Genomic DNA, 27,883 nt, shown 5'->3' on the forward strand with positions numbered 1-27,883 from the left:
TTCTTTCATGCCTACTTTCCAGGCTAGGACCTCAGGTACAATGTTGAATCGACTCATGGATGAGGGGCAAATCCATCCCTGATTCTAAGAAATGTGTCCATTGCTCCTTTAAGAACTCTGTGTTTGTGCTGGGATTTGTGGATAATCTTTATCCGTTTAAGGAAGTTTCTTTCTTTCTTTCTTTCTTTTTGAGACACAGTCTCACTATGCACTATGTTGCCCAGGCTGGTGTCAAACTCCTGGGCTCAATCAATCCTCCCACCTCAGCCTCCCAAGTAGCTGGGATTACAGGCGCACACCACCACGCCCAGTTAAACTTGTCTTTTTTGTAAAGATGGGGTTTCACTGTGTTTCCCAGGCTGGTCTCGAACCCCTGGGCTCAAGCGATTCACGTGCCTTGGCCTCCTGAAGTGCTGGAAACCACCATACCCAGTCCAAGGAAATTCCTTTCTATCCCCAGTTTGCTAAAACATTTTTATCTTAAGTAGATGTTGACCTTGATTTCCAGTGCCAAGATGATCATATGACTTTTCTCCCTTAATTCATTAATGTGATAAATTCACTAATAGATTTTTCAAATGTTAAATGAGCCTTACATTTCTAAGATAAACTCAGTTTGGGCATGATGCATGTATCTGTTTGGCTAATATTTGATTTAGGATTTTCGCATCTAATTTCACAAGCAGGGTTGGTCTATGATTTTTCCCGTGAACGCACTTTGTAAAGGGAAAGGAGCCGTCTCGAGTCTCAAGTGTCTCTCTCAGATGATCTGCCCACCTCGGCTTCCCTCTCTCCGAGTCTCTGTCTCTTTCTCAGGGTCTCTATCTGTCCTTCCCCATACACACTGCTTTGGCTTGAGGGTGGTTGGCCTAGAGGGTGCCCTCTCAGGGGACAGAGAGTGGGAGGCTCCCCCAGACCCTGCAGGAGCCGCAGAGGTTGGGAGCTAGAGAGCCTGGGAGCAGCCAAGCGGCCATTGCTCCTGGGCCCCTCACTGAAAAGCGAGGCTTGACAGAAATCCCCCATCCGTTCTCAGCCCCATACACCCAGCCCTCAGAGGAAGTGGCTAAAAAGGAGCTGGGGTCAGGGGTTAATGACCCCATTGTGCTCAGGGCTGACGGATGGCCCTGCTTGTCAGTGGCAGCCCAGGGACACCCCCTCATCCTTGGAGGGAGGGGCCCCGCTAGCCTTTGATAACCACTGGGGGCCACCATTCCTGCTGGGGGGTGCCAGGCCAGCCTCTTTGGTGGGGTCTGGTCTGCTGAGGCCCTGGCATGTAGCCCTCCGCCCCCTCTCTACACCCCCCCCATTCTCTACACGGGGCTACAGGGAGCCACACAGGGGGTTTCTGACTGAGGGCGCTGCCCATGGCCCTCGACCGATCAATCTCGAGCACCTGGCACAGGCCTGGGCCATGCAAGCCCTGTCCATCTTCTGGACAATGGTGCCCTCAGAAGTGACCTGGCAAAGCCCAGCTCTCCCACATTTTGGATGGGGAAACCGAAGGGGCGGCTTGGACAGGAACATGACCAGGAATAGAACCAGGTCGTGTGACTTCCTGCCCAGATGTGCCAGGATGGGGCCAGCGCTGGGACATGGAGGCGAACCAGACACAGTCTCTCCCTCGAGGGACTCACAGGCTGGAAGTGGAAGGTCAGCAAGTCAACCAAAAATTATAACTGTGTGTGGAATATTCAGTAAGCACAGAGGACTTGGGGTACCAGAAAAGGGAACCCTAGCCCAGCCAGGAGGCCAGGGAGGCTTCCAGGAGGAGAAGATGCTAGGGCTGACTCTTTTTTCTTTTCTTTTTTTTTTTTTTTTTTTTTTTGAGACAGTCTCATTCTATCACCCAGGCTGCAGTGCAGTGGTGCAGTCTCAGCTCACTGCAACCTCCGCCTCCTGGGTTCCAGCGATTCTCCTGCCTCAGCCTCCTGAGTAGCTGGGATTACAGGCTCCCACCAAATAATTTTTTGTATTTTTAGTAAAGATGGGGTTTCACCATGTTGGCCAGGCTGGTCTCAAACTCCTGACCTCAGGTGATCTGCCCACCTCGGCCTCCCAAAGTGCTGGGATTACAGGCATGAGCCACCGTGTCTGGCCTTATTTTTTATTTTTTATTTATTTATTTTTGAGACAAAGTCTTGCTCTGTCTCCCATACTGGTGTTCAGTGGCACAATCTCGGCTCACTGCAGCCTTGACCTCCCAGGCTCAAGCAGTCTTCCCACTTCAACCCCCACGTACCTGAGACCACAGGTGTGTGCCACCACGCCCAGCTAATTGTTTTAATTTTTTGGAGAGATGAGGTCTTACTACATTGCCCAGGCTGGTCTCAAGTTCTTGGGCTCTAGCAATCTTGCTGCGGGGTTGATTCTTAAATGGGGAGTAGAAGTTAGACCAAAATAGATGGGGACAGCAGGGAAAGGTATTCCAGGCAGAGGGAACAGCATATGGAAAGGCATAGAGTAAAACCAGCTGTGAGAACCACAGCAGTTCAGCAGTGAGGGAGGAGGCTAAGGAGGCCAGCAGAGGCCAGGTTTTCCAGGGCCTCATATATCGTGTTAAGAAGAAAGATGCTGGACGGGCACGGTGGCTCACACCTGTAATCCCAGCACTTTGGCAGGCCGAGGCAGGCGGATCACCCGAGGTCAGGAGTTCGAAACCAGCCTGGCCAACATGGCGAAATCCAGTCTCTACTAAAAATACAAAAATTAGCTGGGCATGATGGCACGCGTCTGTAATCCCAGCTATTCAGGAGGCTGAGGCAAGCGAATCGCTTGAACCTGGGAAGGAGAGGTTGCAGTGAGCCGAGACTGCGCCACTGCACTCCAGCCTGGGCATCACAGCAAAACTCTGTCTCAAAAAAAAAAAAAAAGGCCAGGCACGGTGACTCATGCCACTTTGGGAGGCTGAGGTGGGTGGATCAGAAGGTCAAGAGATCAAGACCATCCTGGCCAACATAGTGAAACCCCGTCTCTACTAAAAATATAAAAGTTAGCTGGGTGTGGTGGCAGTCGCCTGTAACCCCAGCTACTTGGGAGGCTGAGGCAGGAGAATCTCTTGAACACGGAAGGCGGAGGTTGCAGTGAGCTGAGATCGTGCCATTGTACTCCAGCCTGGTGATAGAGCGAGACCTCCACCTAAAAAAAAAAAAAAAAAAAGGTAAGATGTTTAGATTTGGCAGTTTGTTACTTGTGTGGCATTGATCATTGACCCTTCAAACACACTTGTAGCCCCAAGTTCCTCCTGGTGCCACAAAAAAAAAAATCCTCATAGGCATCATTTTTAGTGACCGTGTCATATGCTGTCACAGGATTGTGCTATGATGCACTTTACCAATCCTCTACTGGTTTGTGGTTTTTTGTTTTTTCATTTTTTTGAGACAAGAGTCCTGCTCTCTGACCCAGGCTGGAGTGCAATGGCATGATCTTGGCTCACTGCAACCTCCACCTCCCAGGTTCAAGTGATTTTTGTGCCTCAGCCTCCTGAGTGGCTGGGATTACAGGCGCCCGCAACCACGCCTGGCTAATTTTTGTATTTATAGTAGAGACGAGTTTTCACCATGTTGGCCAGGCTGGTCTCGAACTCTTGACCTCAGGTGATCCAGCCATCTCAGCCTCCCAAAGTGCTGGGATTACAGGAATGACACTGTAATCCTCTACTGTTGATTAAGGTTGTGGCCAGTTCTTCACAATTTAAGACACATTGCAATACAGATCTTTGAACATGAATCTTTATTTATACCTAGTTCGCTTTAACAAAGTTTCATACCAATGTAGCTGCCATTTGCATGAAGTCATCACAGCCACCAAGCCAGCAGAGCACCCGTGTGTCTTTCAATAAGCACCCCATAGGTGTCACGTCTGTGTTATACAGTGGCTCCAGGGCCTCCCTTGAAATTCGGCTGCAAATGTTGACAAAACAAACTTACCACCTGTCTTCTCTTTTCCTAGGCCCTCTCTCCTCCCATGCACCTTTCTAATTCCCCTCCAGCCTAGGGAATGGAAGCACCCAAGGTATCAGGACTGTGTCAAAAGGAAGAATAAATGGCCTTCGAGTGGGCCAATGAGGCACAGGAGGGGCTCGCTTGGGAGGAAGTGCCTGATTTGGGTCCAGGGTGGGGGAACTCTCCCCATCCCCACTGGGTGTGTATGCATGGGGTAGTGGTGGAGAGATGGCGCTCTGTGGGTAGTTAAGGGAAAGTGCTTTGAAATCTGCCCAGAGCATACAGGCATAAGGGCAAACTGACTGCGCCCTGCTGTGTGCTGAGCCCGGTGGAGTGGAGGGCAGTGGCAGGTACAGCCTGGGTGGGAGAGGGAGGTGCTGTCCTCAGCTGAGGGGTGGGGCTGGGGGCCTGGGGAAGCACCGGGAGCTGCCCGGCCTCTGTTAGTTCTCCTCGGAATCCACACCAGGTGCGCTGATGACAAGTTGCCCAGGACCAGGCGGGGGCACCTCTGAAAAGCTGTAAATGAACCCACAGAGGACAGGCCCCTTGCTCTCCAGGCCAGGGGCACATGGCTGGCACTTGGAGCTCTCAGAAGAGAAAGAACAACCCCGTTTCAGACGGGGACTTCCACACAGCCCAGCAGTGGCATGCGGGCCCTCTCCCAGCGCCACCCACCCTTTCTGGTCCCCAAGGCTTCCTTCTTCTGGGGCCTTCAGTAGAGACAGCAAACCCCCTGAAGCCCCACAATCCCAACACCCCTCCTCTATTGCAAAGAGGAGAGGCCACAGGGCCCCTCGGCCTCCCCTCCTGCCATCAGCTTTGCAGCTCTCAGCCCGCACCCCACCCACTGCCCTCCTGGGAGTGGGGGGCCCCCATCTAGCTCCAGAACACCCCCATCTCTGCAGAAGCCCCTCCCCCACTGGCCCACTCCTCTGCTGTGTGGTCAGCAGCTCTTCTCCCCACTATCCATTCCTTCCTCTCAGCCCAGAAAATAAAAACAGCTATTGCTCTACCCCCTCTCCCTTCTCAGCCCAGCGTCCCCAAAGAACTGTCCACTAGCTGTCTGCACTTCCTTCCCTCCTGAATGCTCGTGACCCTACTCTGGAGAACGTGCCATGGCCTGGGAAGCCACTCTCCCACACCCTCTCCTCCTCGTCTCTCCAGGCCGCTTTGCTGGCCACCCCACCTTCCTGGACGGCACAGCTCCTTCTCTGACCCCTCCAGCTGGGTGGGGCAGGCCTGCAGACGTCTCCCTTCCTCTTTTCATTCCCCCACTGGCTCATACCCAGGGGGTCCCTGGAGCCTCTTCACAGTCGCCATCCTGGCACAGGCCATGGGTCAGTCACAGCCCCTGGGCACCAGGGCAGCCTGGGCCTCCCAGCCTCAGTTGGGATATGGAGGGAGGAGCCAGGTGTGACCATCACAGAGACCATCCTGGGTCTCCAGCCCATGACTTGTGGGGACCAGGAGGACCGGGAGGAAGGCAGCCACTGTGTGTTCCTGGACCCAAGCAGACACTGGGGTTCCTCTAGGAGGGGCTGGGGCACCAAGCTTCTGGGTGATCTGCTGGCTGGGCCCTTGTTCCTCCAGGAAGAGCAGCTGAGACACTACCCTACCCCATCCCTCCCCAACCCCTCCCCAAAGTCATATGGAGCAAGCCTCCAAAAATTGGTGGTTGGGGTTTACTGCTTCCTGAGGTGGAGTAATCTCCACCCAGAGGCAAAAATGTCCAGGTACAAATATTCTTGTTCTCTCTCTCTTGCTTTTTGGTAACAGCTCTACTGAGGTGAAATTCAAATACTATACAATTCACACATTTAAAGCATACAATTCAGTGGGTTTCTGCATATTCACAGCGTTGTGCAATATTTTCACAGTCATTTTAGAATATTTTCATCACCCAAAAAAGAAAGCCTGTGCCCGTTAGCTATGATCCTCCCCAGCCCACCACTCACCCACGTTCCTTTCTCTACAGATTTGCCTATTCCAACACTGCAGGCTTAACGTTTCTTGCCTTAGTTTCCCCATCTATAAAATGGGGGTGATAATAGTGGCTCCAATTTGATAATGGTTGAGAGGGTTCAATGAGTCAATGTAAGGACGCAGGATGAGGTCTGCACAGAGTCAAGGCTATGTAATGTCTACTGTCATTATTACTTGACCTTGGCTGGGTCTCTGGGGGCTGGAGCTCTTCCACCGCCCACAAGCCTTCCACCTGCCCCATGAGCTCATTCCGCCCTCCCCTCCGTCCCCTGCCCGGATCCTCTCCTAGACTCCAGACATCCCAACAGTCCCTCCCCAAGCCTGTCTGTCCTGCTGTGTCCCTCACTCAGGAAATGACCTTCCACCTGGTCACCTGGGCCAGAAACTGAGGGGCGTCCTTGAAACCTCCCTCCCCCTGTGCCTGCCCCCACCATCTGTTCCATCAGTCTGGACTGTGTCCTCACATCCCCTCCCTGGTGGCCACCCTGACCAGTCCCCACCACCAGCATTGGTCACCAACCTGGCTCTGGCATTCCATGTACTTCCATCCACCACGCATTGGCCACGGGGCCTCAGGTGAGTCACTCCTCTCTGAGCCGCTGCCTCCTGGAAAATAACACAGGGATAACTACGGTGCCGCCTTCCTTCGCTGTGTTGAGGATGACATGAATGCAATACATGAAGAACTTCAGCCCTTGTTCGTCACTGTTGTCATCGTTATTCTCTCTCCTCTAGCTGACTTGACCACTCCTGACTGGGGTCCTTGCCCTCATCTCCCCCTTGGGACATCCTCCACACATTTTATAAAAGCTGCCATTACAGAGTGCTGACCACATGCAGGACAGCAAGCCCAAACTGCCAAGCTCCCTTCACCATCACGACATGCCCACGAGGCAGGTGCCAGTGTCCTTGTTCACAAAGGAGGAAACTGAAGCTGAAGGACCCTCACAGGAGTTAACCATCGCCTCTGGATACACAGCTGGCACCTGTGTATTGATTCAAAGCATTTAGTGAACATCTACTGTGTGCTGGCACTGAGCTAGGTGCTAGGAAAACAGTAATAAACCAGACTGGTATACGGCCAGCCCATATGGTAAAGATCTTTCTAGAACACAAATCTGACTCCCTTGAAATCCTCCAGTGACCCCATCGCCCTTAGGATCTAGCCCACAGACCTTCCCAGGTCACCCTTGGTCCTCTGGAGTCCCCCACCACTGTGGCCACTTTGCTGACCACTCCTCCCCCTGCCACCTCTCCCACCACCCCTGCCAGGCCCTCTCTGCTCCAGCCCATGGCCTGGGGTGCCTCTCCCACCAGCTTTGCCATTCACATCTGCTTTCCTACCCTTTTCTCAATTTCTTTTTTCTTTCTTTTTTTTTTTTTTTTGAGACAGGGTCTCACTGGCGCCAAGGCTGGGGTGCCACGGTGTGATCTCCGCTCACTATAGCTTCCACCTCACAGGTTCAAGTGATCCTCTGGCCTCAGCCTTCCAAGTACCTGGGACCACTGGGACCACAGGCAGACACCACCACGGTTGGCCAATTTTTAAATTTTGTTGTGGAGACAGAGTCTCCCTATGTTGCCCAAGTTGGTCTCCAACTCCTTGGTCTCAAGTGATCCTCCCACCTCACCCTACCAAAGTGCTGGGACTACAGATGTGAGCCACCACGCCTGACCCCATTTCTCATTTTCATTGCCTGCACAACTTCTACTGTCTCTTGAGACTTTATTCACAGTCACCTCCTCCAGGAAGCCTTCCTTTCCCAACTTCAGGTTAGGAGCTCCTGGGTAGCCCAGGCCCCATCTTGCAGCACAGGGGCTCTGTGCTGATTTGCCTGTCTTCCTTGAGAGCCGCCAGGGTTTCGCTGAACTCAGTGGCCCTCGCCCTATCCCTGCCTGCCACCCCGTCCAGTGCCAGGTGCGTGGGTTTCCTCTCTGTGTGTCTGTGCCTGCCTGGAACGCCAAGGTGCTTGGCCAGCAGTGGCTTTGCTTCCTTTGCGCGTCTGTGGAGGCAGGGCTGGTGCAGGGGTGGAAGCGGTGCCTCTCGGGAGCAGCTGCGTGCAACCTGCCAGGGCTCCGGCTCCTGGGCCTGGGTGAACTGCCCAGGCCTCCATCCCTCCCCTCTCCTGGGCATCGGCTCTCACAAGGCGGGGGTGGCTGCCCTGGGAAGAGAGGATCTGCGCTGGAGTCAACTGGATGAGAGCCCAGTCCTGGCTGTGGAGCCGCTCTGTGCCTCAGTTTCCTCATCTGAAAAATGGCATCAGCTGTCCCTGCCCACCTTGCAGGGCTGTGAGGGGACGTGGGCAGCGACAGTGGACAGAAATTGTGTCCCCAGAGGACAGACACTTCGTTGGCTGGCTTCCTGACATTCCCATCTCGGACACGTTGTGTTTCAGTTTCCAAAAATTCCGGTACATTTGGTTTTAGGCTTGTCTCGGGGACAGCCCCATCTGGTGCTTCGCGCGGGTGGGAGCGGGTGCAGAGAGGGCTCTTTCTGGAGGGGCTGGGTCCCAGCGGCGGCCCCCCCAGCGCAGTCCACTCAGTCGTCAGGCGGGAGCCGCTCCCGCGAGGTAAGGGCCGTGGGAAATGGCGGAGGGCCGCGACCGGTCCCGTGCAGGGCCGAGGCCTGGCGCGGAGGCTGAAGACCCAAGGGTCCTGCCACTCCCTGGGGGGCGCAAGGTGGGTCAGGGACGTCCTGTGGGGCCCCAGACGCCCCCCACGACCGCCCCGGCCCCAAGAGCCCCAGCAAAGCCGCAGCCGCCCCGAGGGCCACTCGCAAGATGGCGGCCGCCAGTACAGGCGCCGGGAGAGGGAGGGCGCCTCGGCCGCCACGGTCAGTGCGCAGCCCCGGGGTGCGGGCGCCGGCGGCGTGGGGAGGAGGGAGTTGGGGTGGGTGGGGGGCCGGGAAGAGCCAGCGAGAGGGGCAGGGAGGGGAACAAAAGGTCCCTTTGTGGTGCTGCGGGAGAAGAGGGAGCGCATTACCCAATGCCCAGAAGCCATGTTGGTAACAAGAGAACCATTCTCTGCCTCGCTTGGAAAACAACTTGGAGCAGAGAGAGACAGGGAGAGATTTAACCCCATGGGCGCGGGCGCAAGGGGCTCAAGGCCACGGCGGAAGGTGGGGAGGAGCGAGGGCACACTCAGGGCCTGGACGGCCAGATCTCTCAACCCGTCCCATCCTGTGCCCGGGTGGCTCCTGGGTCTAAAGTCCATCATGGCCGCCAGGTCAAACCCCAGCCGCCCTGTGACCCAGCCGCAGCCATGGCTTCCACCTGCCTGGGCCCTGCCTGGTCCTTTCCCCTGAGCCACTTGCTCCAGGCTCTAGGGCCTGGCCCACCCTAACCTCAAGAGGACGCCCTCTGAATCCTCACATCCTCTGGCTTCACGTCCCAAAGCTGGTCCTGGTTTCAGGGCCACCAGGGCTGGAGCCTCCTGATACTGACAGGGAGCTTGTCCCTTCCATCTTTGCACAGTTGGCCTTTCAGAACGTTTTTCCTAAAATTTAAGTATATCTCTTCTTTCCCTACCCCAGCTTTCTCCCCTTCCCCCAACTTCTACCTCCCAACACTTCCACCTCCCAAAGAGGCCATCTGATCACAGGCAAGTGGTTCTAAAAGAGGCTACTGTTCGTGAGCACCTACTGTGGTTAGGGCACTTCCCACACGCTGACTTGATGACCCTTGCTACCTCCAGCCAACCTGTATGAAGTGAGCTGCTGTCCATCTGCTGAGGCTACTTATTCAAAAAGCACCTCGCACAGGGCCACACATAGGAGGTACTCGATGAACAAAAGATAGGAAGAGTTGGGAGGCCGAGGCGGGTGGATCACGAGGTCAGGAGATCAAAACCATCCGGTGAAATGCTATCTCTACTGAAAATACAAAAATTATCCAGGCATGGTGGCACGTGCCTGTAGTCCCAGCTACTCAGGAGGCTGAGGCAGGAGAATCGCATGGGAGGCTGGAATCGCCACTGCACTCCAGCCTCCAGCCTCCAGCCTGGGCGACACAGTGGGACTCTGTCAAAAAAAAAAAAAAAAAAAAAAAAAGGAGATAGGAAGAGGTCAGGCGCAGTGGCTCATGGCTGTAATCCCAGCACTTTGGGAGGCCAAAGCAGAGGACTGCTTGAAGCCAAAGCAGAGGACTGCTTGAAGCCAAGAGTTCAAGACCAGCCTGGGCAACATAGCAAGATCCCCATCTCTACAAAAAAAAAAAAAAAGCAATAATTTGCTGAACGTGGTGGTGCCCACCTGTAGTCCCAGCTACTTGGCTACTTGAGAGGCTGAGGCAGGAGGATCGCTTGAGTCCAGGAGTTCAAGGCTGCAGTGAGCCGAGATTGCGCCACTGCACTCGGGCCTGGAAGACAGAATGACACCTTGTCTCAGACATGACATAACATAACATAACATAAAAAAGATAGTATGGTTGCTCATTAGCAGAATAAAGAGGTCCTTCCTTCCTTCCATCCTTCCCTCCTTCCTTCCTTCCTTCAGCAAACACTGATTGAGCACTGGCCATGTGCCCAGCACTGTTCCAGCTCTGGGGCTACAGCAGTGGACATAACAGACCAGCTTGCCCTCACAGAGCAGATATTCTCCTCTTTCCTCGGGAAGATGGGCAGTATACAAGTAAACCTACAAGCTAACATCAGGCAGCTGTGAGTTCCAGAATGAAAAACAAAGCAGGGTAAAGGTGGAGAGAGATGGGAGGGGTGTTATGTTAGACATGGTGGTCAGAGAAGACCCCTGCGAGAGTATGACTTTTGACAAAGATCTAAAAGAAGAGAGGAAGAATATCTGGGGAAATAATATTCCAGCCAGTGGCAAAAGCATGAAAGGCCTGAGAGGGAATGTGCTGTTGAGTTTAGAACAGCCAGGAGGCCAGTGTGTGGGAAAGGGAGTCAGACACGTGGGGTTGGAAGGCCTAGCTCTGAACGCTGGGGGAAGGCCCGTTAGGGCTTTGAGCAGGGGATGGTGTGGTCTGAGCTCCATCGCAACAAGACTCTCTGGAGGTCAAGGTCAGAAACTGAGAGACCCACAGGCCTTGACCGCAGCCCTCCTTACCCCCTCTCTCCCATCCCTTGCAGCCACTCCTCCCCTGTTATCCACCCCTCCTAAATGAGACCCAAATCATTCTTTCAGTAAGTGTTTACTGAGCATCTAGTATGTGCCAAGAAGGGGCCTGTTCATGTAGGACAGATTCCTAAGGAGAGCAGCCTTGCCCCTGAGGGCAGTTCACTAATGGAGGGTTCCAGGTCCCTGAAGGGGAGACTTGCCTGTGGACGTCCTGGTTGCACAGAAGGAAGCTTTTTCTTGGGGAAATTTTTAAAGCTTCTCAAAGGACTCTGAGGACATTCCCTGCCCCACCAGCCTCATGGTGCCATGACATCAGCAAATGGCCTAGAAAAGTAGGGGTTCGGCTGGGCGCGGAGGCTCACGCCTGCACTTTGGGAGGCTGAGGCAGCTGGATCACCTGAGGTCAGGAGTTTGAGACCAGCCTGGTCAACATGACGAAACCCCGTCTCTACTAAAAATACAAAAACTTAGCCACGTGTGGTGGCAGACGCCTGTAATCCCAGCTACATGGGAGGGTGAGGCAGGATAGATAATTGCTTGAACCTGGGAGGCAGAGGTTGCATTGAGCCAAGATCCCGCCACTGCACTCCAACCTGGGCAACAGAGCGAGACTGTCTCCAAAAAAAAAGAAAAGCAGGGGCTCAGTGCCTCACCTCTGACCTCAGGCTGGCTCCTGGCCTCCCAGGGCCTCAGTTTCCTCATCAGTAAAACCACACCCACCCTGGAGCTCTGCGGATGTATCAAAAGAAGGCAGCTTGCCCTTCGGGGATAGGAAGGGGGCTCTGAGACATGAGGCTGCAACTCATGGTCACCCAGCTGGGAAGGGACAGCACCTCCCACCCGCTCCCGCCAGGGCTGCCCCTGCTCTTCTGCTGCTCCCAGTGGCCTGGTGGGTGCCTCAGTTCAGCCATCATTATGAAGCAGATGCATATGAACTGTCTGCGGGCATCAGGCAGCACCTGGAGAGTGAGGTGGGGCAGTCATGCAGAAAGTGGTGACAGTAGCAGGAGGTTTCAGATGGCAGAGAGGCCGGTGGGCAGGAGAGGGAGGCCGTGTGGCCCCGAGGACAGAAGCAGGATAGACGGAGGGATTGCAAATGAACAGAAAGGAAACATGCTCCTGCTAGGCACCCTGCCCTGGGCAGGGAAGAGAGCAACCCCTGATTCCCACTTGCCCCACTGACTTGCTATAGACCCTTGGGCAGCCGCCCCTTGGCCTGTTAGGCCTCAGCATCCTCATTTGTCAAATGGGCTCATCCCTCTGGTCCCATAGGATGGTGCTGAGAATCAGGCAAGGTGAGGGGTATGCACACACCAGTCTGGGTGTAAAGCCCTCAGAGGCTCCTGTTGTTAACAGTTAATGGGCTCCAGACGTGCAGCATTTACAGAATAACCCACCGCGATGCCACAGAAGCGTGTGAGACCAAGAGAGGCAGAGACGGGGGGAGAGAGAGATGGCTGTGGCAGAGAGCAGGGAAGGCTTCCTGGAAGAAGGAAGACCCACACTGTGTGTGTTATGGAGGGATGGGCAGGATTTGCAGAGGCCAAGAGGTGTGGGGAGAGCTTGTAGGTGGAAGGACCAGCACCAGCACAAGGGAATCTGCTTGGGGAGCGGGGAGGGATGTCAGCCCCCTGGCTAGCAAGGTGGGGTGAGGAGGCTGGGGTGGGATCCTGGAAAGCCCCAGCTCGTCCTAGGCCAGGGCCCCAGGTCTCACCTCCCACCACTCCCAGCCCCGGGCCGAAAGCTCCCATCTGGTTTCTCCTCTGGCCTCTGCTCAAGCCCTGCCCACACCTCCAGTGCGCTCCGCTCAGTGTCTCCGCTGGCTGCTTCTGACTCATTGTTCCAAGCTGCGCAGGTACAACCCCCTCCAGAAAGCCCAGGCTGACAGGTCTCCCCTGGGATTAGTTCATTCTGTCCCAAGGGGAAGCTGCTATTATTATCGCCATTTTACAGAGGGGGACATTGAGGCTCAGAGAGAGGTCCAGGGCTGCACGGCTGGTGTCAGCGCTGGGATTCCAACTCCAAATGGCCTGGCTCTCCTTTGAACTCTTCAGCTGCCTCCTCACACCGCCCTGTGCTGGACACTGCAGTCTCCTTACAGCCGGTGCAGGAGGTCGCTGGTTTGGCATTATTCTCTCCCCCACTTCTCAGAGGAGGAAGCTGGAGCCCAGAGAAGGGTTGGGACCTGCCTGCCGCCACGCGGCCAGGAAGTGGCCAAGCAGATTCTGAAGCCAGGAGTGGCTGACCCCACTCCTCTGTGACAGGCCTGGGGAGGCTGCCAGGCCTGGGATGCAGGGGTGCATGGAAGGGAAAAGACTGTGGCCCAAGGCCCAGTGAGAGCCCGGGGCAGCCCTGGAAGGCGGAAAAGACAACCAGTGGGGACGAGTAGCAGGGTGGACAGGCCTGAGGAGCTGAGGCACAGATGGTGGTGGTGCGGTGGTGAGGTGATAAGGCTGAAACGGTGGGACCAGAGGAGGCAGAAGGGGAGGCGGAAGGGGCTGACAAGGGGAGTCGGGAGGACCCCAAGTGGCCATGCCAAGCCCTGGGTTTTGGGGCACCCCTGCCCTGTCCGGGTTCAGCCCCAGCCACTTGACCCCTGGGATGGTGCAGGCAATAGGGGTCAGCGGCAGTCACAGCCTGTCTTGACTCCCAGAATCAAAGGGGTTGGGGCCCCAAGGGGGCAGCAGACTTAGAGTCAGCATGGGTCACGAGGAGTCACCCAGTGCGGGCCCAGTGCCCTCATCCACGTCACACCCTCGCCCAGCGAGCACAGGACGGAAGCCTCGAGGCCCTTCCACGCGGCACTGTCGTCAGTCAGCGGAGTCACATGGGGGGCAGGCAGCGGGGCCCTGGCGCCTTCCGGTGGCTTCCCCACCTCCGCCCCTCCCCTCAGGATCCTGCCACCGCTCTTGGAAAACAACTGAGGAAATCAAGTGGAAATACAAATCCGCCACCCAGTCCCTCCCGCTCCCCCGGGGCCAGATCCCATCCCCCAAACCCCACTGCATTTGGGGAGCAGGCTTGGCCTCAGAGGCTGTGCCAGCCCAGCAGGGCTTGCCTTGGCGAGGTTCCGTGGGCACTGGTGATTGGTCCTGGGGTTCCCAGCAGCTGGGCCTGTCTGTTGCCCCATCTGGTCTTACAGAAGCAGCCCTACCCCAGAGGGACCGGGTAACCAAGCTTGAGCCTCCCTGCAACCTCTAGACTCTGGGATCCGGGGCCAGGGAAATTCCAGGCCTGGCTCTACCAAAGCCTAGCTGGCCACCCTGGGCAAGCGCCTTCTCTCTGTAGGTCTCAGAGTCCTCATCTGTAAAACGGGAGTGATAAGCCATGCCCCGTCCACCTGAAAAGGGTGGCAAAGAACGGCAAGTAGGGAGGGCAGCTCTGTGCAAAGTCTCGAGATTTTGTCCACTTCCTTTTTTTTTTTTTTTTAAGACAGGGTCTCACTCTGGGGCCCAGACTGGAGTGCGGTATCGCGATCATGACTCACTGCAGCCTCAACCTCCTGGGCTCAAGGATGGCTCACCGATGGCTGCTCTGATGTTTACAGGGAGGCCTTACTTCCCAGGTTCAGCTCCGTGTGGGGGACATGAATCACGGACGGCAGTAAGGGATTCCATAGGCAGCTCGCCTCTGACCAGCGGCCCACGGAGCCTTTCTCAGCTTGGCCTCCCCGCCTCCCACGGTGGCCACCGCACAGCGCATCCAGGCAGCCTCCTTGCTGAAGCACCCACTCCACCGAACTACTGCTCGTTCCTCAAGACCCAGCTCGACTGTCCGTCCTCTGTGACATGTCGTGATTCCGGGCAGTGTGAGGGGTGACCGCCACCCCATGTAGGTTCCTATAGCACACTGTGTCGGTGTGGCATCATCCATCCGTGTCCCTGATCAGGGTGTGGACAGGGCCTGTGCCTCAAGCATCTTGGTTTCCCTGCCCCATGCCCAGTGCTAGGCCTAAGGAATAGCAGAGCTCAGTAGACTGTGTGCCTGACTGTGGGCAGAGACCCCGGTGTCTCCTGGGCACACTCAGCCTCGAGGCAGCAGCTCAGCTCCTGACTGATAGATTCAGGGGCAGGTGATGAGGCAGTTTCCCCTGCCAGGTACCTGCTGTGCGTTTTTGGGAGGACCATAATGGAGGAACTCCAGAGCTCTCCTGGGAAGATGGCCATGGTGGAAGGTGAGAGGACACTGGCAAGTTAGAAAATGGACAAAATCAGGCCGCGTGTGGTGCAATGGTTCACACCTGTAACCCTGGCACTTTGGGAGGCCAAGGTGAGAGAATTGCTTGAGATCAGGAGTTCAAGACCTGCCTGGGCAACAGAGTGAGACCCTGTCTCTACAAAAAATTTAAAAATTAGCTGGGTGTGGTGGCTTGTGCCTATGCTTCCAGCTATTTGGAAGGCTGAAGTGGGAGGATCACTTAAGCCCAGGAGGTTGAGGCTGCAGTGAGCCGAGATCACGCCATTGTACTCCAACCTGGGCCACAGAGCAAGACCCTGTCTCCAAAAAAGAAAAGACAGTGGACAAAATCTCCACACTTCAGACCACAGTGGAGGCCAAGACAGAGGGGACTAGAATGTTGGGGAGGGGACTACGGATGTGTTTTGAAGGAAAAACTGTGGCTGATGACTAGCCATAGGGGATGAAGGGGATGGATGAGTAAAAAATGACTCCGAAGCCTCATGCCTGGCTCACTGGAGAACAGTGAGGCTGTTGATGGGGCAGGGAAGCGGGGAGGGGTTGGTCTGGGGGCAGGATGGTGACGTGGGTTTGAGACATGGACTCACAGCATTTTCAGGCTGGAAGCAACCTTCAGAGGTCACCAGGGTCACACGTGAGGAAGTGGAGGCTGAGTGAGGAGCTGCCACTCAGCCGGGACACCTGTGACATCGAGCGCCTGAGACAGGGTCTTGGTGCTGGTGGGAACCTGGACAGCGACACAGGGTGTGAAGTCCGTGCCTTCCCAGGTCCTGCACTGGGCTCTGGGGACCTGGTGGTGAATCAGACCCAGTCCCCACACTCAGGGGCTCACTGTTCCATGGAGGAGACAGACATGACTGTAATTACTACCTGGGCTAAGAGGATGGTGTGGTGGAGACTCAGAGGCCCAAGCCTACCTTGTGGGGGCACGTGGGTGGGGGAAGTAGCAAAGGAATGAGGGCATCCCTGTTGTCAGAAGTAGGCTCCTCCATGCCAAGAGCATTTCATTTAATCCTTGCAACCATCCTGCAGGCTCTGTGGTATTACTGTCCCCATTTTACAGATGAGTTTGAAAAAGATGAAGCAGATTGTCCAGGGCCCTGCAGATGGGATGATGCCCAAACTCTCACTCTTAACCCCTGCGTCTTGGAAGAGGTATGCTGGAGCTGAGGCCTGATGGAGGAATAGGAGTTTCCCAAGGGACAAGGAGGGAGGCAGCGACACTGACACTTGCCAAGACCCGTTTTTCCATCGGCAGGGTCTGAGGTGCTGGTGGTCTGCAGCCCGCCTCCTTGCCTCTTGCCCAGAGCCTCTCATAGCTCTTCCGGCCCTCATCCTGTCCCAGGACCCCTCATTTCACAGACCCTGCCTTTCCCACCCCCTACTGGTGACAGCAGACTGATCTGATAGATTTGCCCAGCGACTGAGCGGGGGATGGGGTGGGAGAGGGCCTGTTACTGATCCCTGGGAACCACTGCCCACGCTCCCCAGGCCTTCCCAGCACAACCCTGCTCCCACCCACACCTCCCCACTGCGTGGCCTCTTCTTATCCCGGCAGCGACCCTGCAAAGCAAGTCACCCCAGAGAAGTGAGGATGTGCCTGATTCACCCAGCGCGTAAGCAGCTGAGCTAAGGCTCAGACCCACAGGCCTGGAGTCTCAGACCGTGGCGGTCCCCTGAGCTTGGACAAACCACAGAGCACTTTTCTATCCTTGGGCTCCGGTTTGCAGGGCACCATGGGAGTGATCAGGGGAGAAGGAGGGTTGAGCACTAGCAGTCTTGGGCAAATACAGTTTATAACCCAGGGTGTGGCAGTGTGCTGGAGTCAGCTCACACTGGCTTCCGAGAGCCAACTGTGAAAGTCTCTGGAATCTTCGAAGCCAGTTGATATTACCTTGGAAACTTTGAGCCTGCCCTGATGAGAGTTTTTATATGAAAACTGGCAGTCTATCTCTGTGTCTGCCACTCCCACAGACAGAGCTGGTTGTGAAGCATTTTTACCAGCACATGACTGTCCAGAGGGCCCGTCTCCTGGCTCCCCGGGGGGCTTCTGGGTTCTCTCAAACTCCCAGCCTATCTGGGGATCTTGGGGGAGTCCTTCTTGCTCAGAATCCATTGATATCTCCCACTTGCCACCAATGAAAGTCCAAACTCCTCCCCTGGGCTTCCCGGCCCCAGCATCAGGCCCAGGCAATCTTCCCAGCTGCATCTTGACTGTTCCCTTGGTGCCCCCATGCTTGAGCCAAACAAGAACAGATGATGCTTGCCGAAAAGGCCCTTGCTTCCTTAGTTTCCTGCTGCTGTGACACCCGCACCTTTGCTCATGCTATTCCCTTTTCCCAAAATGCCTTTCCCCCAACTCTGCCTCTTGAAATCGTCTCCAGCCTGCAAGGCCCATTCACAATTGGTGTTCAATCAATGTTTCTTGGCCAATGGGAGGGAGCTTGGATGAAGGCTTCACAACCAGGACTGACCTGGTGGTGCCTTGGTGAAGGCCAAGACCCTGGGAAACCCTGCATCCAATCCTCTGCCTCAGGACAGAGACACCCCGAAACCCCCTGCCTTCCCTAGCTTGCTCGCAGTCTCCCAGATAATGGGGTGTTAATGGAGGACAGACTGGTCACTGCTTCACAGGTAGCAAAAACAGAAACCAACTTGAACCATCCAGGTTACCTGGAAACCAATCCCTTCATTCTGTGATCAGTCTCAAACTCCTCTGCATCCTTCAAAACCCAACCCAGGTGCTGTCTCCATTGAGAGGTCTTGCCCAGTTAGAAGTCCTCCATTACCCTCTTGCCCCTGTGCCCTGTGCACACTGATCATTGCACTCATGGCACAGGGTAGCGCTTACCTGTCTGTCCATCATCCCACTAGACCACAGCCAGTGGAGACAGAGCCTTATTTAAGGCTTAATCCTCAGGCTGGTGCCCAACAGGCTTAGGAGGTGCTTGTTGAACTAACTTGAAATGACTCCATCACTGTCAGCCAAGTCATCCTCCACTATCCTTGAGGCTCAGTTCTCCCCTCTGGATAAGCCAGACTTAGACGGGGTCATTTCCAAAGACATTCTGCCTCTCCCATTCTGGGATTCTGTGATATGCCCCACTCCTTATCCATCTCTAATCTTCAAGTCTCTTGCCCTAAGCTTCAAGCCTTCCGGTGGGTGACGCCCCTTCCTCGGCTGCCTTCACCAGCAGCACCTCACCCTGCAGACCACAGCAGTCTCTCCTCGGAGCCCTGAACTCCATTTTCAGGGTGCTGTCTTCTCTCAGACTGTGGACTCCTCTGAAAGGGCAGAGGCCTCTCCTGCCCACCCCAGGCCTTGCTCACCAGCCAGATGCACAGTCAACACCCGTAAGTGCCCATCAATGGGCTGTGATGGAGTGGCCGGGCCTTGCGGGGCCTTTGGAGAGTTGGCAGAGTTCCTGTTCAGACAGGCCTGGGAGCTGCCTGCCTATCACAGTGCGGGTTGCGGGGATCCCCTCAAGCCTCCAGGACAAACAGCCCCATCCCATTCTCTGCCTGTTTCACTCAGACCTTCAGAGGGTGTGTATGCAGGAGTGTGAGCAGGACAGGCTGCTGCCCCTTCCTCCCCATCCCAGAGAGGGACACAGTGGCTATGTGGCCGCTGTCCTTTCCCAATTTCTGCTTTCTTCTCTATCTCCCAAGCACACCTAGAGACAGATGCATGTGCATGTGTGAGCACACTGCACACACACATGCACACACATGCACACACATACATGCACACACACAGATGCATGCACAGGCACAGAGGGTCATGAGCCCCTGTATTAGTCACTCTGCACTGACATTTGGAGCACAGGGAGTTGTCCATGTGCCATCCAGTTGTGTTGACCCTAGGGGAGACCATGTGGGGCTGTGAGAAGGGGCTCCCAATCCCTTGTGAGTCTTGAAACCCCCCACCCTGAGGCATCGCCATGCAGCAGGGAAGCAGCCCACGAAGCCTCCAACCCTGGCTCTGTGTCTCTGTCTAAATCACCCAGGTCCCCACTGTTCTCATGTGGTGACCTCCTGCATCGCTAGCGCAGTCTCTCTCTGTCTCTCATGCACACAGTGTAGTCAGGGAACACATAGAACAAGCTTCGGGAGGTCAAAAGGGGCGGTCAGTGGGCCAGGACATCCCAGAAGGCTCCAGGGAGCGGGGGCTCTCGGCGATGCAGATACAATGGCTTACAACCCAGACTGTGGCGCCTCCTCCCCTAAATGCTAGCTGGATGATCTTTAGCAAAATCCTAACTTCTCTATATCTCAGTTTTGCTCTCTAGAACATAGCAGCGGGTAATAGTGCCACCTTGTAAGGTGGTTATGATTAAATGCATTTGATGTCCATTACATTGTGGCATGCAGTAAGGGCTCAATAAACATTGGCTGCTGCTGTTGTAAGTGTGGAGGGGGTGTCCAGCGTCCTTGCCTATGAGACCGTGCTGTGCTGGGTGCTGGGGAAGACACTGAGGAGTTCATGAGAATGGGGAGGGGCAGACAGGGAGCGGGCTGCTCACAGGCCTGGGGTGGTGGAGGCGGGGAAATGTATGTGTGCATGCGTGCATATAAGCATGTGTTTCTGGGTGTGCTGCAGGAGCAAATGAGGACGGTTGAGGGGCCAAGCCGTGATGGAGGAGGATCGGGAGCTGTGAGAGGCCCCACATGAGGCCAGATGTGGTCTCAGAACAACAGCACAGCGAGAGGAGGGAGTTCCGGGTGGAAGGAATGGCCTGGGCAAAGGTGTGGACAGTGAACTGTGGCCAAGAAGGACATGCTGCGGAAGTCACCAGCTTCAGGACCACCCCCACTGAGCAGAGAAGGACAGAGACCTCCTTGAGCTGCTCTTGACCCCCGCCCCACATGGGTGACACACCTCCATTTCACGTCTCTACACCTTTGTCCATGCAACCCCTCCCACAGGTCACATCCCCTGAGAAGAACACAGACTCAGCATGCTTTCCTAGAACTACAGGTGCCCCTCACCCAGCATGGGAGCTTTCTGAGGTCTGCAGGTCGGAGGAACTCAGTAGAGACTAGTTGACGAATGAATGAATGAATGGACCACCTGTATCCCCCTAGATGCTAATGAGTCACCTGAGGACTGACACCATCCTGCACCCCATGCCATCCCACACCCCGTGACACACCGTACAGTCCCCAGGGACATGGACACACACCCCGCAGGCCATCACCATCCAGTGAGCCTCGCCACCCGGGCCACATGGAAAGCCGCTGTCTCTCCATGCACGCCCCTCCCCGTCCATCCACCCACCCACACACACTTTCCCTCTTGCCTGGGGCAGCTGGGAGGGGAGGCTGGGGCAAGGCAGGGCCAGAGGAGCCTCAGAGGCAGCCGGGGTAGGAGACTGGGGGAGGCTGGGAAAGTCCGGGCTGTCTCTTCTGGGGGGCGGTGGGCGGTGTGGTGGGGCGCTCGCAGGGATGGGGGGAGGGAGGAGGGTCGCCAGCCCAGTACAGCTGCGTCCCCTCCCCAGCAGCCTGCCTGGGCACAGAAAGGCCTCTTTGTTCTCCGCCTTTAAAGGGTAAGAGAAACACTTATGCATGGCAAATTAGCCCAAAAATGTATTTCTCTAAAACACCCAATTGTCTCACCAGGCCTGCAGCTGCAGGGAAGTTCCAGGGAGCCGGGGGAGGGGGCGGCTTTGGGGTGACCCTGGGGGACAGAGAGAGGCGGTGGGGAAAGAGGGGCCATCTCGCCTTCCCTCCTCTGCTCTCAGAGTCTCACGGTTGCAGAAGGGCACAGGTGGGGAGGGCCCTGGGATCAAGGAGACCGGCCCTGGTGTTATAGAGGGGGAAACTGAGGCCCAGAGAGGTGGTCTGCCTGGCCTCAGGTCACACAGCAGAGTGAGGGCTGGCTGGTGGCAGAGAAAGGGCTGGGTCCCGGGTCTGTTGGCTTCTTTCATCTGTTCTCACTTGTCCATGCTTGGGTCAAGCAAGCCAGCTGCCCTGGGCAGGAGCGAGAGAGGGAAACTGAGTGTTCTGCTCAGAAGCCTACTACTCAGTGCTTCAGTGCTCAAGGCACCAACTGAGCACTGCCTCCTCCCCAACCTGGTGCCCGCCTGCCAGGCATCTGAAGGCCAGTCTTCTGGGGCAAGGGGGAATCCAGGCAGGGGCACCTGGGGAGAGTCCTCCACCAAAACCTTCTCCCAAGAGCAGGCAGCAGAGTCCGTCTTACTCGGCAAATTGAAACCCAAGTGCATGAGGGGAAGATTCCAGGGCCCTCTGAGGAGCACATTCTCCAGGAGTCTGCTCTCTGTGGACCCTGGGAACATCTCTGGGCTCCCAAAGATGAATCAGACACAGCCCTGTCCCCCAAGGAACTCCCTGACCTATGGGGGAGACAGATGGGTAAACAAACAAGTGTACCAAGAGTCCCACAGAGAAGAACACTGCAACCAAACACAGGTCTGCCCCTCGCAACCAAACACAGGGGAGGAGAAGACGGGGGAGGGATTTTCGAGGAGGGGCTCCAAGGCTAGGCCCTGAAAGGTGAGTCTGACGGTGGGATGGGGACAGTCCGGGCAGAGGGAACAGCAGGAGGACACAGCGGTGGCTCCTGGGACTTCTAGATTCAGAGTCATTGATTTTAGAGCATCTCTTGAACGCTCCTAAGTCCATCCCATGTAGAAGACAGGAGGGAGAAGAGACAGTCCCAGCCATGGGGAGGATGTGAACTTGGTGAAGTGAGTTTCATACGTAGGAAACACCACCATACTGGCCATGAAAAGTGCCCAAAAGAGGGTGCAGATTGAGTGCCCTGGATCTTGTGTTCAGCTCGGGTGAGACCATCAGCAACCTGGGCTCAGTTTGTGCATCTGTACAACGGGGTGATGATATCCACCCAGCAGGACTGTCGGGAGTAGTCAGCGGGAGGAGATGCTGAAAGAGCCTAGGCTGTGGGCCAGTGCCCAGGAGGGTCTCAGCACTATGTATTCCAGCCCCCAGAGAAGTCTGGAAATGAGAGAGATGGGAGAAGGGCGTGGGAAGGGAAACAAGGAGGGGCCGTCAGGAAATGTGTGAATGTTGGGGCTGTGAGTGTGAATGTGTGTGTGTGATTGTGTCTTTGAATACGTGTGTGAATCAGTGTGTGCACATGTGTATCTGTGAGTTGTGGGCATGTGTATGCATGTGTATTACGATTGTGTATGACTCTGTGTGTGTGTACGTGTGAGTGTTGTGATTGTGTGTATAATTGCAGGTGTGTATGTGCATGAGTACTGTGATTGCAAGTGCATCTGTGTGTGTTTGCTGTGGGAGTACATGAGTGCCTGTGTGTGTGTGTGAGCAAGTGAGTGCACCTGTGTCACCGTGAAGGGACCACATTTGGGAACACCTCTTGGGAGGGGGACTGAGCTAAGCCTTGAAATGGTCAAATATATGAAGAGGCCAAGCTGCCTAGGGGGACCAGGACACCAGGAGACAGAAGGGACCTCCAAGAGGCCCGGAGATGCCAAGAAAGGAGAAACCTGCTGTGGGGTGGAGGCCTCAGCTCCACCTGGCTTCCCTGACATCCCAGGCATCCCTGGTGCAAGGTGGCACCAATGGTTGAGCCAGCCCCTGGGGTGAACCAAGACCCTCCCCTCTACTACTAAGAATCTCCATGACTTCCTCTTCCCTCCAGGTCCTCTTCCCTCCATGGACTCCTATGCATGGTCCACAGCATCCTGCACGACCCCTCCAGGGTCCTGCCTACCCTGCAGGAGCAGGCAGAGTCTCTGCGCCACTCTGCCCAGTCCTCTCCCACTGCCAGCCTCCTTGGTTCCCTGCACTTTGGCCAGACCAAATCATCCTCTCAAATCACGCCCTCAGATGCACCACCTTCCGTTGACCCTCTGTACCTGCAGGGATTGCACCCCCACCTCCTAGACCTGGTCTGCCTGGGGTGTTCTCAGTCTGCACCAAGTGTCGGTCCTTCCCACGTTTGTCCCTGCCCCTGCCCTCCTGCACCCCCATAATGTCTTGTGCTCCCACAAACATGTTACAGTCCTCTCAGCATGCTGTAACTTACACAACCGTGATCCCTAAGTCCCCAAACCAAGGAAAACTTGTCAAAGAATTTACTCTATAAAAGGCACCAGGAATTGAAAGCAGGGACTCAAACAGATAATCTGACCACACGTGTTCATAGCAGCATCATTCGTAATAGCCCAAAGTAGAAACAACCTAAATGCCCATCGATAAATGAATAAACAAAATGTGCTAGATCCATATAATTTATTATTCAGCCATAAAAAGGAAGGAAATTCTGACATATGCCATAACATAGATGAAACTTGAAGACATTATGCTGAGTGAAATAAACTAGATATGAAAGAACAAATATATGATTTCATTTTTCTGAGGTCCCTAGAGTAGTCAACATCACAGAGGCAGGGCCAGGCGCGGTGGCTCAGGCCTGTAATCCCAGCACTTTGGGAAGCCAAGGCAGATGGATCACCAGAGGTCAGGAGTTCGAGACCAGCCTGGCCAACATGGTGAAACCCCATCTCTACTAAAAATACAAAAAATTAGCCAGGCATGGTGGCGGGCACCTGTAATCTCAGCTACTCGGGAGGCTGAGGCAGGAGAATCGCTGGAACCTGGGAGAAGGAGGTTGCAGTGAGCTGAGATCACACCATTGCACGCCAGCCTGGGCAACAGAGTGAGAATCTGTCTCAAAAAAAAAAAAAAAAAAAAAATTAGCCAGGCATGGTGGTGCACACCTGCAATTCCAGTTACTTGAGAGGCTGAGGCAGGGGAATCACTTGAACCCAGGAGGCAGAGGTTGCAGTGAGCTGAGATCGTGCCTCTGCATTCCAGCCTGGGTGACACAGCAAGACTCCATCCCAAAAAGAAAAAAAAAAAAAAAATCATAGAGACAGAAAGTAGAATGGGGATCTCCAGGGGCTGGAGGTAAGGGAGTTAGTGTTTAATGGGCATAGAGTTTCAGTCTGGGAACACCAAAAAGTCCTGTGGACGGATGGTGGTAATGGTTGCACCACAATATGAATGCACCCAGTGCCACAAAACTGTACACTTAATAATATAATTAATATGGGAAATTTTAGGCTACATGTATTTTACCACACACACAAACTTATTGGGGAAAAAAAAAAAAGCACCAGTCCTGCACAGTTTTATGAGGAAGACCTTTTCATAGATTTTAAGAAACAGTTTTCAGGCCTTGTAGCCTGTTGATAACAGAAGACAAGCAGACATCACTGACATCCTTCGAGCAGATGCCGGATCTCTTCTCCACAGCGTCCCAGCGCCAGGTGTAGGTGAGACGGGTGCACAGTGACGTGTGCTGATAAACAAATGCCTTCTATGACTAGGTCCCCTGCCAGACCCCACTGCCATCTGGGAAAACCACTCTGGAGACACCATCCCCCAAGTCCCTATCACAGCCCAGGAGTCTTCGGAGATGGCTGGGACACCCCAAGGGTAACATAAAATTACCCAGTGGGGCACAGAAGGAGAATCTCAGTGCTTATTTCTGTTTGTTTGTTTGTCTGTTTGTTTGTCTGTTTGTTTCTTCAGAGACAGAGTCTTGCTCTTGCTGCCCAGGCTGGAGTGCGATGGCACGATCTTGGCTCACTGCAACCTCCGCACCCCAGGTTCAAGCTATCCTCCTGCCTCAGCCTCCCAAGTAGCTGGGATACCACCATACCCAGCTAATTTCTTGTATTTTTAGTAGAGACGGGGTTTCGCTATGTTGGCCAAGCTGGTCTTGAACTCCTGGCCTCAAGTGATTCTCCTGCCTCAGCCTCCCAAACTGCTGAGATTACAGGCATGAGCCACTTCATCTGGCCCACTTATTTCTTTTTTTTTTTTTTGAGAGGGAGTCTCGCGCTGTCGCCCAGGCTGGAGTGCAGTGGCCGGATCGCAGCTCACTGCAAGCTCCGCCTCCCGGGTTTGTGCCATTCTCCTGCCTCAGCCTCCCTATAGCTGGGACTACAGGCGCCCGCCACCTCACCCGGCTATTTTTTTTGTATTTTTTAGTAGAGACAGGGTTTCACTGTATTAGCCAGGATGGTCTCGATCTCCTGACCTCGTGATCCGCCCGTCTCGGCCTCCCAAAGTGCTGGGATTACAGGCTTGAGCCACCGCGCCCGGCCTGGCCCACTTATTTCTTAAGTTTACTCTCATTATTTTAAAACTTCTACTTTGTGCATGTTGAGCATAGTAGAACCTGTACATAACTTAGAAATAAACAGAGAATGCCTTGAGATCTTTCTTAGAAACTAAATAGATTCTTTTTTTTTTTTTTTTTTTAAGACAGCGTTTCACTCTTGTTGCCCTGACTGGAGTGCAGTGGCACAATCTCGGCTCACTGCAACCTCTGCCTCCCAGGTTCAAGCAGTTCTCCCGCCTCAGCCTCCTGAGTAGCTGGGACTACAGGCATGTGCCACCACACCCGGCTAATTTTGTATTTTTAGTAGAGATGGGTTTTCACCATGTTGGTCAGGCTGGTCTCTAACTCCTGACCTCAGGTGATCCGCCCGCCTCGGCATCCCAAAGTTCTGGGATTACAGGCGTGAGCCACCGCACCCAGCCAGATTCTTAGAAATTCTGTGAGATATACTCCGCTATCCAAAACTCAGGACCCAAATATATTCAATAATGGCTTCAATACTCGAATGCGTCTGATTCATACTATCCAAACTCAGGCGCCAAATGAATTTTTTTTTCTTTTTTTTTTTTTTTTTGAGACAGAGTCTCCCTCTGTCACCCAGGCTGGAATGCAGTGGCATGATCTCAGCTCACTGTACCCCGGGTTCAAGTGATCCTCCTGCCTCAACCTCCTGAGTAGCTGGGATTACAGGTGCTCATCACCATGCCTGGCTAATTTTTGTATTTTTAGTAGAGATGGAGTTTCACCATGTTGGCCAGGCTGATCTCGAACTCCTGACCTCAAGTGATCTGCCTGCCTTGGCCCGAAACCACATCTCTATTAAAAATATAAAAATTAACTGGACATGGTGGCGTGTGCCTGTAATCCCAGCTACTTGAGAGGCTGAGACAAGAGGATCACCTGAGCCTGGGAGGTTGAGGCTGCAGACAGCCATGATTGTGTCACTGTACTCCAGCCTGGGCTCAAAAAAGAAAAAGGTCAGAGACAGCTGCTTAGACCATTGGAGTACTGAAGTCTTGTGGCCTCATTTAACAGATGGGAGAAATGAGATTCTGTCATTCTCACTTCACCCCCAGGAGACAGATGCTATTACCCACCAGAGTTTTTCTTATCAAACCACAAGGAAGAGCTTGGCAAAGGCAGCCCCATGGCCAAGTTCCCTCTCTATCAGCAAGTTCTGGGCTACTCTCACCAACCTCAACACATACACACCCTGCCTGGCCAATTCCTCCTCACCTATGAGCCTTGGTTCAAGGTCGGCAACTCCAGGAAGCCTTTCCTGGTGCCTTCCCCAACCAGGCACTCCCTTAGCCTGGGCCTTCCTTTGCTGGCTGTCTTCCCCTCAGAAGCAGTATGCACCCCAGGACAGGTCCACGTAGGACTCTCCTCTGTGCCCTGGATGCTCTGCTGAGAGCCTGGTACACAGTAGAGGCCCAGCCTCTACTGGCCGTGAGCAAAGGGACAGGAGTAACCGCTAAGAGCCTCACACCAGGCAGGACACACAAGTGTGGGACTGGGAGGCCTCTCAGGTCCCTCCTAGCCCTGATACCCGATCATGACCCTGATAGCAAGTAAGTGAATGTGCAACTGACCCTGAATGGTTACAGCAGAGAAGAACCAAGAAAACCGTGGCAATGACAGCCGGTGGAGGTGGAGGGGAAAAGGTGGCAGGAAACCTGATCCCACCCGACTTCTTTGTGTTTTGGTTTTTTTTTTTTTTAGACAGTCTCACTCTGTTGCCCAGGCTAGAGTGCAGTGGCATGATCATAGCTCACTGCAGTCTTGATCCCCTGGGCTCAAGCGAGCCTCCCACCTCAGCCTCCCAAGTAGCTGGGACTACAGGTGTGCGTCACCATGCTTCGTTAAATTTTCTTTTAATTTTTAGTAGAGGCTGGGCACGGTGGCTTACTCCTGTAATCCCAGCATTTTGGGAGGCCGAGGTGGGCAGATCACTTGAGGTCAGGAGTTTGAGAGCAGCCTGGCCAACATGGTGAAAAGCCGTTCCTACTAAAACTACAAAAGAAAAAAAAAAAATTAGCCAGGCATGGTGGTGCACACCTGTAATCCCAGCTACTCAGGAAGCTGAGGGAGGAGAATTGCTTGAAACGGGGAGGAGGAAGTTGCAGTGAGGCAAGGTTGCACCACTGCACTCTAGCCTGAGAGACAATGTGAGACTCCATCTAAAATACTTTTGTTAAATATGTGTGTGTGTATATATATGTATATATATGTACATGTATGTGTATACATATATATATATATATATATGTATGTATGTATATATATCAGAGACAAGGTCTTGCTGTGTTGCCCAGGCTGATCTCGAACTCTTGGACTCAAGCAATCCTCCCACCTCAGCCTTCCAAAGTGCCGGGATTACAGGTGTTAGCCACCACGCCTAGCCCACCTGGACTTCTGGGTTTTTTTGTTTGTTTGTTTGTTTTGTTTGAGACAGAGTTTCACTCTTGTTGCCCAGGCTGGAGTGCAATGGCATGATCTTGGTTCACTGCAACCTCTGCCTCCTGGGTTCAAGTGAGTCTCCTGCCTTAG

General features: G+C 54.4%; 1 long non-coding RNA gene across 1 annotated transcript in view; it reads right to left on the reverse strand.

Moving 5' to 3' along the window:
* Positions 1–3,712: 3,712 nt before the first annotated feature.
* The window catches only part of LOC140709091 (uncharacterized), a 59,553-nt gene continuing 35,382 nt past the window's right edge, over positions 3,713–27,883 (reverse strand). The window contains exons 2-4 of the long non-coding RNA XR_012089456.1: positions 10,174–10,279; positions 6,445–6,530; positions 3,713–3,899 (exon numbers count right to left, since the gene is read on the reverse strand). This is a non-coding gene — a long non-coding RNA (uncharacterized lncRNA). The remainder of the gene's footprint in view (positions 3,900–6,444; positions 6,531–10,173; positions 10,280–27,883) is intronic.

Source organism: Chlorocebus sabaeus, chromosome 19, assembly GCF_047675955.1.
Source record: "Chlorocebus sabaeus isolate Y175 chromosome 19, mChlSab1.0.hap1, whole genome shotgun sequence".
Taxonomy (NCBI): domain Eukaryota; kingdom Metazoa; phylum Chordata; class Mammalia; order Primates; family Cercopithecidae; genus Chlorocebus; species Chlorocebus sabaeus.